Source organism: Malaya genurostris, chromosome 2, assembly GCF_030247185.1.
Source record: "Malaya genurostris strain Urasoe2022 chromosome 2, Malgen_1.1, whole genome shotgun sequence".
In the NCBI taxonomy this organism is placed as follows: Eukaryota; Metazoa; Arthropoda; class Insecta; order Diptera; family Culicidae; genus Malaya; species Malaya genurostris.
Window position 1 is genome coordinate 188,685,503 of NC_080571.1, and position 17,373 is coordinate 188,702,875.

Here is a 17,373-nt window from a genome sequence, read left to right on the forward strand (position 1 = left end):
AGCAATGAAACTTTAATATTAACTATAAGATTAATAATCCTATAAGAGTTTAATAAACGCCTTTTTTCGCTTTATAATAGCATTTCAAAAACATGTGCAACTCCTCTGCATTAATTCAAGTTTTACGCGAATTTTGAAAGCTGAATTAATGTAAAATTATAATGCGTCGTGGTTACTTGGGTAGTTAAGCTGTTGGTAAACCCTATGCACTTTAAAAAGGGCATGATCCTAACAATTTTATAACTCTTCGCTTTTTCATTCAACTAACGCATTAAATTTTTTCAAAATTTAGAATTTTTTCTTGGTAAATCTCTAACTATTGACTTCACTTTTCATTGAAATAAAACTAGAAACTGTTCAAAAGAAGTAAATTTTTGCTGGTTGACAACTCTATGCACTTTTAAAGTACACTAATATAGTGAATTTTGTACTCTAAAGTTTTGCTTTTTTATTCAATTACTATTTCACATTTTTTTCAAAAATTGAAAATTTGAGCTGGTTGACAACCCTATGCATCTAGTAAATGTTTAAATGGTGTGGTTTTCGATTATTATTCACTTCTTTTGCCATTTATTGATTTATTTTATTTATTTTTATTGTTTGATTCCATCTGACCGAAGTCTACATGAAATATTACCTTATATTATATCGATGAACTATTTTTAATCCGTGTTATGAATCGGCAAGATGGTTCTCCGAATTCGAAAAACTCTTCGACAGATGTAAAAGTGCGGATCATTGATGTAAACCGGTACCGCAGTGCAAATCTGATGAACTTTCGCTGCACGTTTTCGATCCTTAGGCTCCAGGTCAATTGATAAGGATGCCAAACAATTGAAGCATTCTCCAGTATTGGCCGAACGCGAGAGCAGTAGAGAGCTTTTAAACAGTACGGATCAGAAAAATGTTTTGATATCTTTGTGATAAACCCTAATTGTCGATTAGCTTTTGCAATTACTGTCGATCGATGTAAATTGAACGTAAGCTTTCGATCAAGTAGCACACCTAAATCGCTAAATTGGTGAGTTCGTTGCAGAATAACACTATCAATGACATAGTCGAATCTTATTGGCTGTTTGGTACGATGGTAGGACATAACCATGCATTTTGAAATGCTCACGGTCAGCTTGTTTCGATGACACCAGTCGACGAATTGATCTAATATTGTTTGAAGGCAAACGCAGGCAATTCATGTTTGAAAATTTAAAAAAAATGAGAATTTTCGTTGATTGACCGTAATCCGCGCTTTTTCATTGACATTGACGTTCTCCTTTATGCTAAAATGGTATGAAATTTGACCATTTCATGGAACAGTATCGAGATGAAAACTATCACTAATGACGCCATTTTGAATTTCTTAATGAAAGTTTATTGCCAGAAATGAAATTCGCACCGAAAACAAAATGCAGCCGATTCTATTGAGGACTATTATTCTTTCATTACATTTATCGTCCAACACAAGTAAGACTGTCGCCACTACGTTCATGAAGTGCTCGCTCGTGACTGTCACATGCGACATTCATCTGTATGGTTCGCGTGACATTCATGTGTGACTGCCCAGATAGTAGGCAACATGAAAGTTTCCAGCACACGGCATTAAAAAAATGTCAGCAGTTTTCAGCACTGTTGCTGATATCTATTTGTACTATTTAATAAACGATAAAAATGTTGCAAATCACTACTGCCGATATGAAAATTTCCGAAAGAATCCTCCTGTTCTTGGTTCTATTTTTTATTGGCAGGTGTCGCTACCGGTAAATCAGCTTTCCCAACTAGAAAAAAACATTCAACGGTGGTCCTTCATTGGTCCAATACGTAGAATCATTGGTCCAATGAAAATCCAATCAATCGTTCAACGGGAGGCCAACACGGGTCCTTCGTTTGCCGATTTTGAAACAGACCGTTGAACCGAATGCCATTTTTTTCGTTCAACAAACCCAGCAGATAGAGGTCCATTGTTGAGCCATTTTCAACATGAGGAGTTGGAGCCCCGTTGGAATAGTTTTACTGCAGAATTTCTGAAATTTTCTCCACTTATTTGTTTGAACTAACAGTACATACCTGCACAATACTTCTACTTTACGTAGAATAACAACAAATTTTCTTTCTATGGAAAGTAACACTTAATTTTCACGCTATTTTTGCAAGAGAAAAAACAACAACAAACCGTTCCAGCAAATTGAACGAATATTTCGTGCAATATATCGTTCAACAAGCGCTCAAAAATCAACAAAATTGAACGGCCTGCTGAGAGGGTTTTGAGCGCTTGTTGAACGACATATTGCACGAAATATTCGTTCAATTTGCTGGAACGGTTTGTTGTTGGTTTTTCTTTTGCAAAAATAGTGTGAAAATTAAGCGTTACCTTTACATAGAAAGAAAATTTGTTGTTATTCTACGTGAAGTAGAAGTATTGTGTAGGTATGTATTGTTAGTTTAAACAAATAAGTGGAGAAAACTTCAGAAATTCTGCAGTAAAACTAGTCCAACGGGGCTCCAACTCCTCATGTTAAATATGGCTCAACAATGGACCTCTGTCTGCCGGGTTTGTTGAACGAAAAAAATGGCATTCGGTTCAACGGTCTGTTTCAAAATCTGTTAACGAAGGACCCGTGTTGGCCTCCCGTTGAACGATTGATTGGATTTTCATTGGACCAATGATTCAACGTATTGGACCAATGAAGGACCACCGTTGAACGTTTTTTTCTAAGTGGGTGTACCAATAGAGTAGTTCCACTTTTAACGAAAGTGAGTGAAATTGAACTCACTTTAGAGTAACATTGAACGAGCGTGTAGTGTGAGTTTGTCGAAATAACCCAGTAAATTTTGTCGAGCCGCATCGCGCCAATTATTGTAGACATATATTAAATAAAAACACTGTAATGCCAAGAGAACAGTTGAGAAAAACATAAAATAGTTTATGAAACTCTTCTACTTAGTTCATTAGTTCATAGCTTACGAAATTCTATATACATTTTCCGCAGTGTATGATTATGAGTCAAAAATGTTTTACCTCAGTGTAAGATTGACCTACACGCTTACTTGTGGCTACCCAGTGAGTGAATCGAAAGTACTCATTTTCAACAACTGTGAACAGATGTCAAAAAATGAGTAGAATTTAAAACTGTCACTGTGTCAAAGTAACTTAACCGCGCCATCCGACATTTTCAAGTTTTTCCGGATGGATAAAATTAAAAGTGTTATATACAGCGAGTCGTGTGAGGCTCTAGCTGGTAAGTAAAATACATAAAAAATGCATTTTTACATTATGCAATAAAAATACATTTGAACTACGAATAGATTTCAAACGTCCCGTTGGTGGTTGCTTGGTGGATTGATGCCGAGAGAAGCAGAACTGTTCCGGATACATTGAATTAAACCTATTTCACATGTGGGTATTGCAATAAAACGTAGTTATTTCTTAAAAATTTGATCTTCCACATATTTACAAATGTCAACAAAAGAGAGTAAATTCTACTCAAATTTTGCGAAAAGCATATTTACCCAAAATTGCGTAATACTCACTGTACTCAATTCTGGGTAGGTGTAGTTTTTACGAAATTGAGTGACTTTTGACTCAATTTTGGGTAGCCACAAGTAAGCGTGTAACAAAAAACTTTGACTTTGGCCAGAGTTGCCATGTCATTTTTTCCAAAATCTGTCAAAACTCAAAAATTTATCTGGATTTATCTGGGTCTACTAGGGTAATAGAGGTATTTTGGCCACTTCATATATTTCGGCCCACCTAACAAACTTTATCGATTTCATCGGATTTTATCGATGTTAAGTAACTCATTTTGCATCAATTTGAAGCTAATCACATTAAATTACCTATTGCGGAAGGGGTTTTTAAAGTTATTACAATATTTGGTTGATATTTTTATAAAGTGGGCCAAAATAAAATCAATCCTAAAGTGGGCCGAAATACCTCTGTTACCCTATATACAAGGAAATTTTTGCCGGGTTTCATTTTCAGTGAGCAAAGAAAAAAAAGGTCTCCTCAGCTATCGTATAGAGGCCAAAACCGTAAAGATCTATTAAGATCTAACTAAATCTGAAAAGTCTGGGAAAATTTGGAAAATCTGGCAAAAGATCTGGTTAGTTTGAGTGTCTGGCGAAACGAGGAAAATCTGGCATTTGCCAGACAAATCTGGCATTTGCCAGACAAATCTGGCAACCTGGCAACGCTGACTTCGGCTCGCACACATTCTAATTTTGTATATGAATAGATATGTTCACTCCTAAGACAAGACCTGACATCTGGGGGGGCTGATTCGTTCCAAAATGGACCAGTTTCTGATTGGCTGATTTTGATGTTGCCACCTGCACATTGTGAAAAGCTAAGACAAGACCTGACAACTGGCTTCTTATTCTTCCTTCCGAATCATCCTTCTCGTCATTTTCGCCCTGTGGAATAAATACCAACGTATCGGCTACAGTGTAGCCATATTTACAGATTTTTTTAATAACTATGCTAGGAAAAAAATATTGCATTTAAATTTTTAGACTAGGTTTTTGATTTGAAATAAACATAAATCATGTTTTGGTGAATGCATTTCTTTATTATATATTAATGCTTGAAACAATTAATTGATCTTTGATGACAAAACACGAAATATCTTATGTTGAAAAAAATTGAATCCATTGTTGACGTATTACCACAGACTAACAGACATGACAGTATGAGTAAATTCTTATAAAAAATAATTTTTCGTGATGCACTAACTCCACCTATATTGTACTGCGCGAACTATTTACTATCTGTACACCCCTTGTGTTATGTAAAAGTTTTTTTACTAGTTGGTATCCCCTCGTTTGTCAACACCGATCAGCTGCTTGCAGGGATGCCTGATTTCATCAAAATATTTGAAAATGAATCGTCACAATAAATTATTGGATTTCGTTGATAATTTATTTAACTTTTTCGCGATGTTGGAAGGTAACCATTTATTTGACTCAACGTTGTTCATCTAGACTATTTTTTATTGTGTTGGTAGTTTTCACCCGAAATTAGGTGGCGGCAGACCAGAAGCAAGTAAATAATGTAACAAAACGGGTTCGATTTTGTCTTGCGTTGGAGGATGAGAAGTAGACACAATTATGTAAATAGTTTTGGCAATATGTATTAAATCTGTATTCTGCATGAAATTCGTATGGACGTATACAAATCAATACATTACAGGTAATTCTGTATGAATGGCCACTCTGTTGGTAAATGAAAAAAATAAACACAGTCTAGATGACAGACAGGATGTTTTTGATAGGGTAACGTGGCGCCAAATACAAATAATAATACCCCTAAGTCCCATACAAACGAACCGCCAATGTTTGGTTCACAGCATGAACAAGTAAGCCTAGCAAATATCTCCCTTTCGTTGCGATAGTGTGAAAATGTGAAAGGAGATCGTTTCTGGCAACGCTTTATGCTAGTTGCTACGGTGCAAAACAAACTTGTTTGTTTATGTTTATCGTTGCTGTATTGCAACAAATTCAAAGGTACACTCCAGCTAATCGATGGATGAAGAATTGCGTTATAAGAAAATTTGTTTGCTCTGTCATAGCAAATTTGTGGACACCATGCTTAATACACTGATAAAAGGACAAGTTACGAAAATTCAGTCCAAAACCGAAAAAACAACGCGCAACAGGATATTTCCGTCAATGTGGAAAGGCCAGAAGAATGAACGTATCGGGAAATAAACTAGTTCCCGTTAACGTGCAGAAAAATACTAAAATTAAAAAACCTGACGATACGCAAATTGTTTTAAAATAATCTAATGTGATTAAACCACATTGTATTATCCTGATCATACATACCGTTATGGAGATTTGAAGCATATAGAAATTTTGCAAAAGTATTCTAGATACGAAACAGAGATGAAGAACATTTTCAACAAGTATAAGAAATTTAGCGAAAGGCAATGTGCTAAATTACAAAACGAGAAATTTGTGCTCTGGTCAGATGTGGTCATGATTATGACTGACGACCAAATGTATGAAATGGCACGCTTCTTACAGCAAAAATTATGTTCCCAAGAAGAGCTTGGAATGGTAATGATATTCATATTTCTATTCTACTTAAATTTAGTATTATGTATTTCAGTATACAGAATTTATAGATGCTGTTCTATTAGGGGAGTGGGCCCTTCGTATTTTCATGGACCAGTTCAAATTCCATCATAAGGACGATGCTTTACAACATATCAAACTGCAGGAACAGGAATTCAGTAAATAAAACTCAACTCCGTCTGGAAATATATAAGCTCATAAGCCACACACACATGTACACCAAATATATATATATATATAAATATATATATATATATATATATATATATATATATATATATATATATATATATATATATATATATATATATATATATATATATATATATATATATATATATATATATAAATATATATATATATATATATATATATATATATATATATATATATATATATATATATATATATATATATATATATAAATATATATATATATAAATATATATATATATATATATATATATATATATATATATATATATATATATATATATATATATATATATATATATATATATATATATACATAAATATATATATATATATATATATATATATATATATATATATATATATATATATATATATATATATATATATATGTGTGTATATATAGCTTCCAAGATAATCAGAAATAGATTTTTCGCTACTACTGATCTATGAATTTCGAGCTTGCTTTTTGAATTATTAAGGTAGATTATTATTAGAACTTAATTTATAATAATACATGCATGCATTCTAGAAAATCAAGTTAAACAACGAAAATTGTCGGATACTTGAAAAAGACCGCAAACAACGAGATTTATCAGCCCGCATGTATGACTAATTTAAATAACATTCCAAAGTACTTATCTTTGTTTTATTAGTTGTTGTAAGCATTAGAAATTATCTGAGGGAAAGCTTTCGGTTAGCATTGTAAATAAATGGTAATTGCAGTTGATGGAATGTATTTTTATTCTGTAACCTCACTTTAATAATATACTGTCTTATTAATGAGCCGACCTTCGTACCGTTTCTTTTACTTGTTTGACCATCGCCAGAAGAAACACCCAAATCAGTTGCAAACATCTTCCACTTTGTTGTTGTTGTTGTATTTTCTTGTTTTTGGCTTGAGGATCGTAGCCACAGACTAACAGACATGACAGTATGAGTAAATTCTTTTAAAAATAATTTTTCGTGATGCACTAGTTCCACCTATATTGTACTGCGCGAACTATTTACTATCTGTACACCCCTTGTGTTATGTACAAGTTTTTTTACTAGTTGGTTTCCCCTCGTTTGTCAACACCGATCAGCTGCTTGCAGGGATGCCTGATTTCATCAACATATTTGAGAATGAATCGTCACAATAAATTATTGGATTACGTTGATAATACATTTAACTTTTTCGCGAAGATAACCATTTATTTGACTCAACGTTGTTCATAAAGACAATTTTTTATTGTGTTGGTAGTTTTCACCCGAAATTAAGTGGCGGCACACCAGAAGTAAGTAAATATTGTAACAAAACGGGTTCGATTTTGTATTCCGGTGGAGGATGAGAAGTAGGCACAATTATGTATATAGTTTTGGCAATATGTATTAAATCTGTATCCTGCATGAAATTCGCATGGACGTAAACAAATCAATACAATACAGGTAATTCTGTATGTATGGCAACTCTGTTGGTAAATGAAAAAAAAAACACAGTCTAGATGACAGACAGGATGTTTTTGATAGGGTAGCGTGGCGCCATCATGACACATGTGAGTACTGTCCCAAATAAAGGAATATTCGAAATGACCGTTAAAATGATTGAAGAATCTAATTTGAGTGTCCTGTCTGTTAGTCTGTGTCGTAGCCTCATATCCGCCACTGTCTTCTCTTCCACTTTGATATGCCATCGTGATCGTTGCCAATTTTTACAAAGGATTTTTGAAATTTGGTCTAACCGGGAATCATCTAGAATCTGCTGAAAAACATACGAGATTGTTTATCATAATTTAAAATGTTTTTTTAAGCCTTACTTTTCTTATAACCGACATCAGTTCATCGATTCGCACCAATTCCTCGCTAACAACGCCTGTTGGCCCATCATCATCAGTAGTACGTTTTTTGACGGCGATCACTCCAGTATTACAATATCTCGGTTAATATTATAGTTCTCCTGACTTCGCTTGTGTTTACATATTTTTCACTACAATAAACAGTAACTATTCGCGACTACGAAGTTGAGTTTGACAGCTTATGTGTGTGAAGTGAAGGTAAACAAGAAAAAGCAAAAAAGTAATGAATTTTCAAACGTACCGTTTTCTTCGATTTTCAGTTTGCTGTTTGAATTGGTTAGTAAAAGTGTTTTTAAAAATCTTTGACGATACTAATTTAGTTGATAGATATAAAATAATTTGTGTGAGTGATGCTTTTTCACCGAAAAATAAAACAGTGGTCAGTATCAGCAAAAAAGTAAACAACATTTCGAAACAACAATTATGAATTAAAACCAACTTCAATGTTAAAGATTTCGGAGATGTGCTTTAGAACTGCATGTTTTCTATTCGTGGTGTAATTTTTTAATCGAAGTGTTTACTTTAAATGAGAAAATAATGTATTTTTCGAATCACCATTAGGAGCTGTCAGAAAGTTGTACATGCAGTGTGTTGGTGAACTCGGATGTTTCAGTTACGTTACCGGAGGTTGCCGTTTGGTGGTCAAACGCGTAAGAGTACTCCAGGCTCCAGTACCTTCTGATAGTTGCAGTAGAAGATGGCGGACTTGGCGAATTTTGCACTTGTCTAGAGTCAAGTGGCGAGCATCAGCATTTTCATAGCTCTGCAAGTGCCGAGCATAACACAATGGAGATCGTTGCATAAACTGCTTGAAACATCTGTTTCGGTACACAATGATAAGGCGATACAGAACTCATTAATAGTGACCTGAATAATTCTATATAGGAAGAGACTCCTGAACAATAAAAAAAGTTTGACCCGCAGTTTTCAAATTATTGAAACTGACGAGAAAGAAAATTTTAAAACTTTGAACCATTTTGTGGAAGGTAATCGCAAATTCGTAACTACTATTTATTGTTTTGATTTGACTTTATATTGTTTAGCTATATCAAGTACACGGTGGACCAAAAAATGCTAATGAACTGACAATATCTGGGAATGAATCACCACTGAAAAATGTTAACGAATCTTTTATTATACAATTTCGGATTGAATATATTGATTTCACAAGCGATAATCATGAGCTCATCTGAAACAAACGAGAATCCTGAGTCGGTTTGGAAAACCGAAAACTTCCTTTTTGCTGAAAATCTTTAATCGTCGAGACATACGATTCATACCTGTGAACAGACAACAGGTTATACCTGTCTGAATTTGATTTGAAAATATTTTAATACTCACTTGGTAGACAATATAATATATTGTGAAGGTGCAAAGAAATAAATTTTCGTTTTTTCAAATTTAAGTTTGAGTCGTTGAACCCACCGGTTTTAATTTGACATTTTAGGGAAAGAATTAAACGTTATTCTTTTTTTTGCATTCTGGAACATATCGCACCACACGGCCTAACGAATTCCTTTTGTTAATGTTCTCATCAGCATAAAAAAATGTCCAGGGATTGTTTTTGCGTACCCATCCGAACAGCTTTTCAACTACACGATCTACGACATTTAGAAAAAAAAATTTTCATATAAGCCACGATTAACATTTTTCGTAATGTTACGTACTGGTTTGTCACATAAGCACAACACAAATTATTAAATTTATCAAAAAAAATCCTGTGTACTCTTACCTATGCGGATTATTAGCACCGGAAGAGAAATTTTATTTTCTTTCTTACGGGCACAAAACCAACTCCGATATTCAACTAAAACAGTTAAAAAGCCTAAATAAAAGCCGTTATATGTGTTCATTTTTTCGATGCGCACTATATCACTTTAAAACAATGAGAACCAATGGATTTAACTTAAGCGAAAAAATAACATATTTTGTTTACATTCTCTTCACACACAGATTAAACTTAGAGAGATGGCAGCACCACTCCTTCTACGACGCGAATGGTGAACTGGTTCTTACCCTTCAGTGTTGCTAGTTTTCTAGGAAATTCGTTAAAGTACATTGTCACTCTGACAGTGTATCATGACAATGTACCGCACGATGCAAAATGTGTCCTTGAAAATTTGTCGGAGTACTCCGTATTATAATTTGTATTTGGTGGCGCCATCATGACATATGTGAGTACTGTCCCAAATAAAGGAATATTCGAAATGACCGTTAAAATGATTGAAGAATCTAATTTGAGTGTCCTGTCTGTTAGTCTGTGGTATTACCGGATGTTTTGCAAACCGGAAAAAATTAGGTTTGGATAGAAATGCTTAATGCGACCACAGTGTGGAACACAACAGTTCATTCTTCTCGTAAAACTAAACGCACTTTCGAGTTTACACTAATTTAACAAATCTTTTTTGGTTACACTTTAATTCACAAAACAGAAAAACGGCTTGATGTTTATTATAAATACACAGTCTTGCCACTATAAACATTTATTACCAATGAGATTAAAAAAAAGTGAAACATTTTCCGAAAATTATCATTTTCATTGGTGAGCTAAAATTATACATTTTAATAGATTTGTTTTCTGATTTTCTTTATACTTGGCATCATTGCTCGCGTACCCTGCAAAAGTTTTTTCTTTTCACAATGTGCAGGTGGCAACATCAAAATCAGCCAATCAGAAACTGGTCCATTTTGGAACGAAAGCAGCCCCCCCAGATGTCAGGTCTTGTCTTAGGTGAAAAGAAAAAATTTTTGCAGGGTACGCGAGCAATGATGCCAAGTATAAAGAAAATCAGAAAACAAATTTATTAAAATGTATAATTTTAGCTCACCAATGAAAATGATAATTTTCGGAAAATGTTTCACTTTTTTTTAATCTCATTGGTAATAAATGTTTATAGTGGCAAGACTGTGTATTTAAAATAAACATCAAGCCGTTTTTCTGTTTTGTGAATTAAAGTGTAACCAAAAAAGATTTGTTAAATTAGTGTAAACTCGAAAGTGCGTTTAGTTTTACGAGAAGAATGAACTGTTGTGTTCCACACTGTGGTCGCATTAAGCATTTCTATCCAAACCTAATTTTTTCCGGTTTGCAAAACATCCGGTAATACCACAGACTAACAGACAGGACACTCAAATTAGATTCTTCAATCATTTTAACGGTCATTTCGAATATTCCTTTATTTGGGACAGTACTCACATATGTCATGATGGCGCCACGTTACCCTATCAAAAACATCCTGTCTGTCATCTAGACTGTGTTTATTTTTTTTCATTTACCAACAGAGTGGCCATTCATACAGAACTACCTGTAATGTATTGATTTGTATACGTCCATACGAATTTCATGCAGAATACAGATTTAATACATATTGCCAAAACTATTTACATAATTGTGTCTACTTCTCATCCTCCAACGCAAGACAAAATCGAACCCGTTTTGTTACATTATTTACTTGCTTCTGGTCTGCCGCCACCAAGGGGCAAATCACTCTAAGCTTTGTCTGAACTCAAACAAGTTTTACCGGGAGTAAAAAAGTTTAGCAGGGATCTCGCTGGATTATAATGGGATTAGAGAAGTTTAGCCGAGATCTGGAAAAGCATTATTTTGACATAAGAAGCTGTGAACGTGGGAGCAGAGATGCCAGATATTTTTCATAGAAAACCTGTATTGTTTTGTATAAAAAATCTGTATTTATCTGTATTCAGAAAGGAAATTTCGGAAATAAAATGATGTTTGAAGATGTTATTCCATTAGATTATTATTATATAGTTATGGACGAACCTGAATAGCATATGGCCCGTACGCACAGACCTTAGCAAAGTACGCGCCAGCAGTAAGACGCCATTGTATCCAACGCGTAGAGATGTCAACCACCCTGTTACCAATTATTGAACCGCTGACATCGCAGCAGACATCCGGCCACCGTAGTTGCATCAGCCAGGAACCATCAGTAATTGCATCAGCCGAAACCACCACGCCGCATCGACGATTCGACATGTTCGGACAGGATAACCGCTGAATCAATAGTTTAGGGCTAGGTAGTCAGGTCTAACGAACATTTAGGCAGGACAAGATAGTCAGTTCGATTTAAGAAGTGAAACAGTTCGGTCCCAAGACCAACAGTGGAATCAAAGTGTAAAACATTTTTAAAAACCTTTTCATGTAATAAAGAACTTAAGTGGCGCAGTCGTACGGCTCGTTCTACGACTTAGTGAAGAGACTCCAACTAGTGTAGTGAAAGTTTACGATTAAGTAAAACTAACAAATTAGTGTTCAACCCGGAACGTTGATTGACCGGCGGAGAAGTTTCATCGAGAAGCATCGCAAGCCATCCCTCACCCCGTAGGCGATTCGCGTCAATCAATTGGAGGATCTCAACTAGAGCGGTGGATTTAAATCCTTCAAGAACGAGGAACCGTGAGTAATCTCTCCCTTTCTTTTACTAAAAACTTTATGCCCAAATTCAATCCTATTCCAAAAGTAAGAGCCTTAAAGTTCTCTGAAATGGAAAACGTTAATCTGCAAGCCATCTTTGACCAAATTCAAAGCTTGGAACAAAGAATCGGTGCTCTCCAAATGGAGAATAGCACTTTACAACAGCAGCAGCAACAACTGCAACAACAACAACGACAAGCTCCCATAATGGAGGAACGCCGCACTGACTTCTTTAGAATTCCTGATCCAATTCGGATGATTCCATCATTCGACGGGAATAAAAAACAATTGACTCATTGGCTAGACACAGCCAGAAGAGCTTTAAATTTATGCCGACCACACGTAGCACCGGATCTATTTGCCGTGTACGAACAGGCGGTGATAACCAAAGTCGAAGGCAAAGCCCGAGACATGATATGTGTAAATGGAAACCCTACTACCTTCGAGGAGGTAGCAGACATGTTACACAGTGCTTATGGTGATCGCAATAACATTGCGACTTACCAAACACAACTCTGGTCATTGAAAATGACCGAATCTTTACACATTTATTACAAACGCACTAAAGAAATTATGGTTAACATGAAATCTTTAGCGAAGCAAAATCAAACATACTTGGCACACTGGGAAGCAATAAACCAATTTCTAGAACAAGAATGTTTGGCTGCTTTTATAAATGGACTCAGTAAACCATATTTCGGATATGCTCAAACTGCTCAACCAAGTGATTTAGAGGATGCTTATGCATTCTTGTGTAGATTCCAAAATGCAGAGAAAACTAAAACACACACCCAAGCAGCGTTCGAGCAACAACCTAATTCCAACAAAAATTTTAAGCCTTTTAACAAATCATACAACAAATACCCGGAAGCACAATCTTCAACCCGGCACAAAAATTCATCAGACAGGCAAAAAACGACACCAATGGAAATAGACCCATCGTTGCGTTCTAACAGAATTTACAATCACGATGCCGAGCAGGAAGACAACGAATTAGATATAAGCGACACCGAAGAGGAAGTAGAAGCCGAAGAATCAGGTGTAAATTTTCAAATTGTCTTTCCTCACAACGCGCTGACCTGAATGCAATAAATGGATTACCCTATGTAACAGTTAAACTCTTTGACAAAGATGCAAAATTACTAGTAGACAGTGGTTCAAACAAAAATTTTATTTCTCCCCGTCTGATTCCAAAATCAAAACAAGAAAAATGCAAAACCATTCGAATCTCTAACACTTCAGGACAACATTCCACTGATAAAAAATTTATTACGACACTTTTCGGTATGAAACAAAAAGTTCATTTTTACCTTTTAAATTTTCATAAATTTTTCGACGGTATCATTGGTTATGAAACACTCTCTGATTTAGAAGCTCTTATTGACGTGAGCAATCATAAATTAGTTCTCCCACAAAAAACACTTGCCATGCAAATAAGGAAATTAGGTCCGCCGCAGATCACACTGACTGAAAATTCGACGACAATCATTAAACTCCCTGTTTCTCAAGACAGTGGCAACGTTTACCTTCCTAATGATATAAAAATAAACAATGCAGTAATCCAGTCAGGATTGTATCATGCAGAAAAAGGTTTCGTAAACGCCCCGATAAGAAATTTCGGCCAAACCGTGACATTTCATTGGACGCATCCGGCAAAAACAATACAGGTAGCAGAGGTGAATAACATAAACTTAAATCACCTGCATCAAACATCTCACACACCCTACGCAGAATTAGAAAAAATGATTAGAAGTAGTCATCTTAACTCTGAAGAAAAACCTGCTTTATTGAAAACCCTTGCTAAATATTCCAAAATCCTTCACAAAGATTCAGAAAAATTGTCTTGCACTTCCACAATCCAACATCGAATTAAAACAGTTGACGACATTCCAGTGCACACGAAAACATACAGATACCCCCAGGTTCACAAAGCTGAAGTCGAGAAGCAAGTAAACGAAATGTTTGAAGATGGAATTATCCAGAATTCCATCTTACCATGGACATCTCCAATTTGGATCGTTCTAAAGAAACTTGATGCTAGCGGCAAGAAGAAATGGCGCATAGTCATAGATTACCGCAAATTAAACGAAAAAACCGTGGATGACAAATTTCCAATCCCACGAATCGAGGAAATACTCGATAGGCTTGGTCGTAGTACCTACTTCACTACGTTAGATCTAAAATCTGGATTCCACCAGATTGAAGTCCATCCCAAGGACAGGCCGAAAACCGCTTTCAGTACGGACCAAGGACATTTTGAATTCATACGTATGCCTTTCGGACTTAAAAACGCACCAGCAACTTTCCAGCGTGTAATGAATCACATTCTTGGAAATTTAATCGGAAAGTGTTGCCTAGTCTATTTAGATGACATCATAATCTTTGGTAATTCACTTCAGCAACATCTCGACAATTTAAACAAAGTTCTTCAAACACTCGCTCAAGCTAATCTAAAAATTCAGCTAGACAAATGTGAGTTCCTTCAGAAGGAATGTGAGTTTTTAGGCCATATAATAACCCAAGACGGCATTCGACCAAATCCGAATAAAATTGAAAAAATTCTAGGTTGGCCAATTCCAAAGACCACCACTCAAATCAAAGGATTCTTAGGTTTACTTGGATATTACAGGAAATTTATTCGCGACTTCGCGAAACTAACTAAACCTTTAACGAAATGTTTAAAAAAGGATGAAAAAATTATTCATAACGAACAATTCATTAACTGCTTCAATGATTGTAAACGATTACTGACAACCGATCCCATTTTAAAATATCCTGATTTTAACAAGAAATTTATTCTCGAAACTGACGCAAGCGACTTCGCACTCGGAGCAGTTTTGTCCCAAAAATTCGATGACGGTAAAGAACACCCTATTGCATACGCATCAAGAACTTTGAATGAAGCAGAATGCAACTATTCTGCTACTGAAAAAGAATTGTTAGCCATTGTTTGGGCAACAAAACATTTTAGACCGTACATTTATGGAACCCATTTTGAAATACGCACGGACCACAAACCACTCGTGTGGCTCCGACAGAAAAATGATTTAAACCGAAGACTTTTACATTGGAAACTTGCTTTAGAAGAACTTGAATTCGAAATCAAGTACAAAAAAGGAACATTAAACACAAATGCGGACGCACTTTCTCGTATCGAACCTGAACCAGAACAGCAAACAGAAATAAACGCAAACTCCTCCTCCAGTGACGACATGACACAACACTCTGCGGATACCGACGATAGCGACTTTATCCCATCGACACTTAGGCCTCTAAACGACTTCAGAAATCAAATTATTCTGCAAGAAGCGAACGAGGATAGCCAAGAATCTCTAACCTTATTTAGAAACTATCATAGAACTATAATCAAAAAGACCAATTTCGGTCCCGCCTCATTAATCAACATTTTGAAGGAATACGCCACAAATAGGTGCACTACCGGCATTTACTGTAGCGAAAAGATACTGTGTAGTTTACAAACAATATACAAGAACTATTTCACCAGAGCGAAGACATTTAAAATATTCTGGACGCAACAATTGCTAGAAGACATAACTGACGAACTTGAACAAGACCTAATAATCCAAAGACAACACAACGCAAACCATAGAGGCATTACCGAAACTAAATCCCACATATCCCGAAAATATTTTTTCCCGAATATGAAATCAAAAATTACCAAATTTATCAACCTTTGCAGGTTATGCCAAACAGCTAAGTATGAAAGAAGGCCATATAAACAACAATATAAACTAACAGCAACACCTACAAAACCGTTGCAAATTGTACATATGGACATTTTTATCATCAATAACAAACATTATCTAACATTATGCGATAAGTTTTCAAGACTAACAATGGCGATCCCTCTAAGGACACGCAACGCTATACACATACTTAAAGCTATAACTCACTTCTTTTCAAACGTAGGAAAACCTTCCCTTCTCGTCATGGACCAAGAAGCATCATTCACTTCAACAACAATTAAAGAGTTCCTTGAAGAAAATGATGTTGAGTACCATTATACAAGTGTTGGGCAGTCCTCTTCCAACGGAACGGTTGAAATTGTTCACAGAACGTTGAGAGAACTGCATAACATCTTGAGTATTAGAGAAACAACAAAAGATTTGTCAGAAACAGGAAAAATTAATTTGGCAGTCTCTATTTGTAACGAATCAATACACTCGCAAACAAAATTAACCCCTAAAGAGCTATTCTTTGGCTTTAAAAATGAGGAAACGGTACCCGAAGATTTAGAAGAAAGAATTAGACAAAAAGAGATATTCTACAGAATCTTTTCTGAAAAAATATGAACAAAAGAAGCTCAGAGATTTAGAAAAACTCAACAAGAGCAGAGAAGAGCCTGAAAATTTCTCTTTAAATGACACGATCTTCGAGAGAAAACGCAATAATCTAAAACAGTAACCTCGATATCAAGAACTAAAAGTAGTAGAAAATAGGGAAACTAACATAATTGACGAGAGCGGAAGAAAAATCCACAAAACTAAACTAAAACGAAAACGAAATATTTTACCCTAACAATAATTAATAATCCCATTTTTTTGTCTTCAATTTAATGTTTCTTTACAGCTGAAAGATGACAACGAGAGTTACTATAATTTATTGTTGCATCATATTTCTGTGGTGCGATTTCATCAGTCCTTCTGACATAGAAATAATCGAACTAAACAACAATCCAGGCATTGTTGCTTTCAAAACCAAACCCGTTTTTTTAAAAGAAGGTTCCCACACGCTAATTCACAAATTCAATCTGTATCCATTTAGTATTATCTTAAAACAATATAAAATCAATTATCAACA

The 17,373-nt window shown here is 35.1% G+C and overlaps 1 long non-coding RNA gene across 1 annotated transcript; it reads right to left on the reverse strand.

Annotated features, from left to right (window-relative positions):
* Positions 1–9,231: 9,231 nt before the first annotated feature.
* LOC131432773 (uncharacterized) lies at positions 9,232–10,123 on the reverse strand. Its single transcript, XR_009229964.1, has 3 exons — positions 9,850–10,123; positions 9,459–9,718; positions 9,232–9,397 (listed from the first exon to the last, which is right to left on the reverse strand). It is a non-coding gene; the product is annotated as an uncharacterized LOC131432773 (long non-coding RNA).
* Between the last annotated feature and the right edge of the window lie 7,250 nt (positions 10,124–17,373).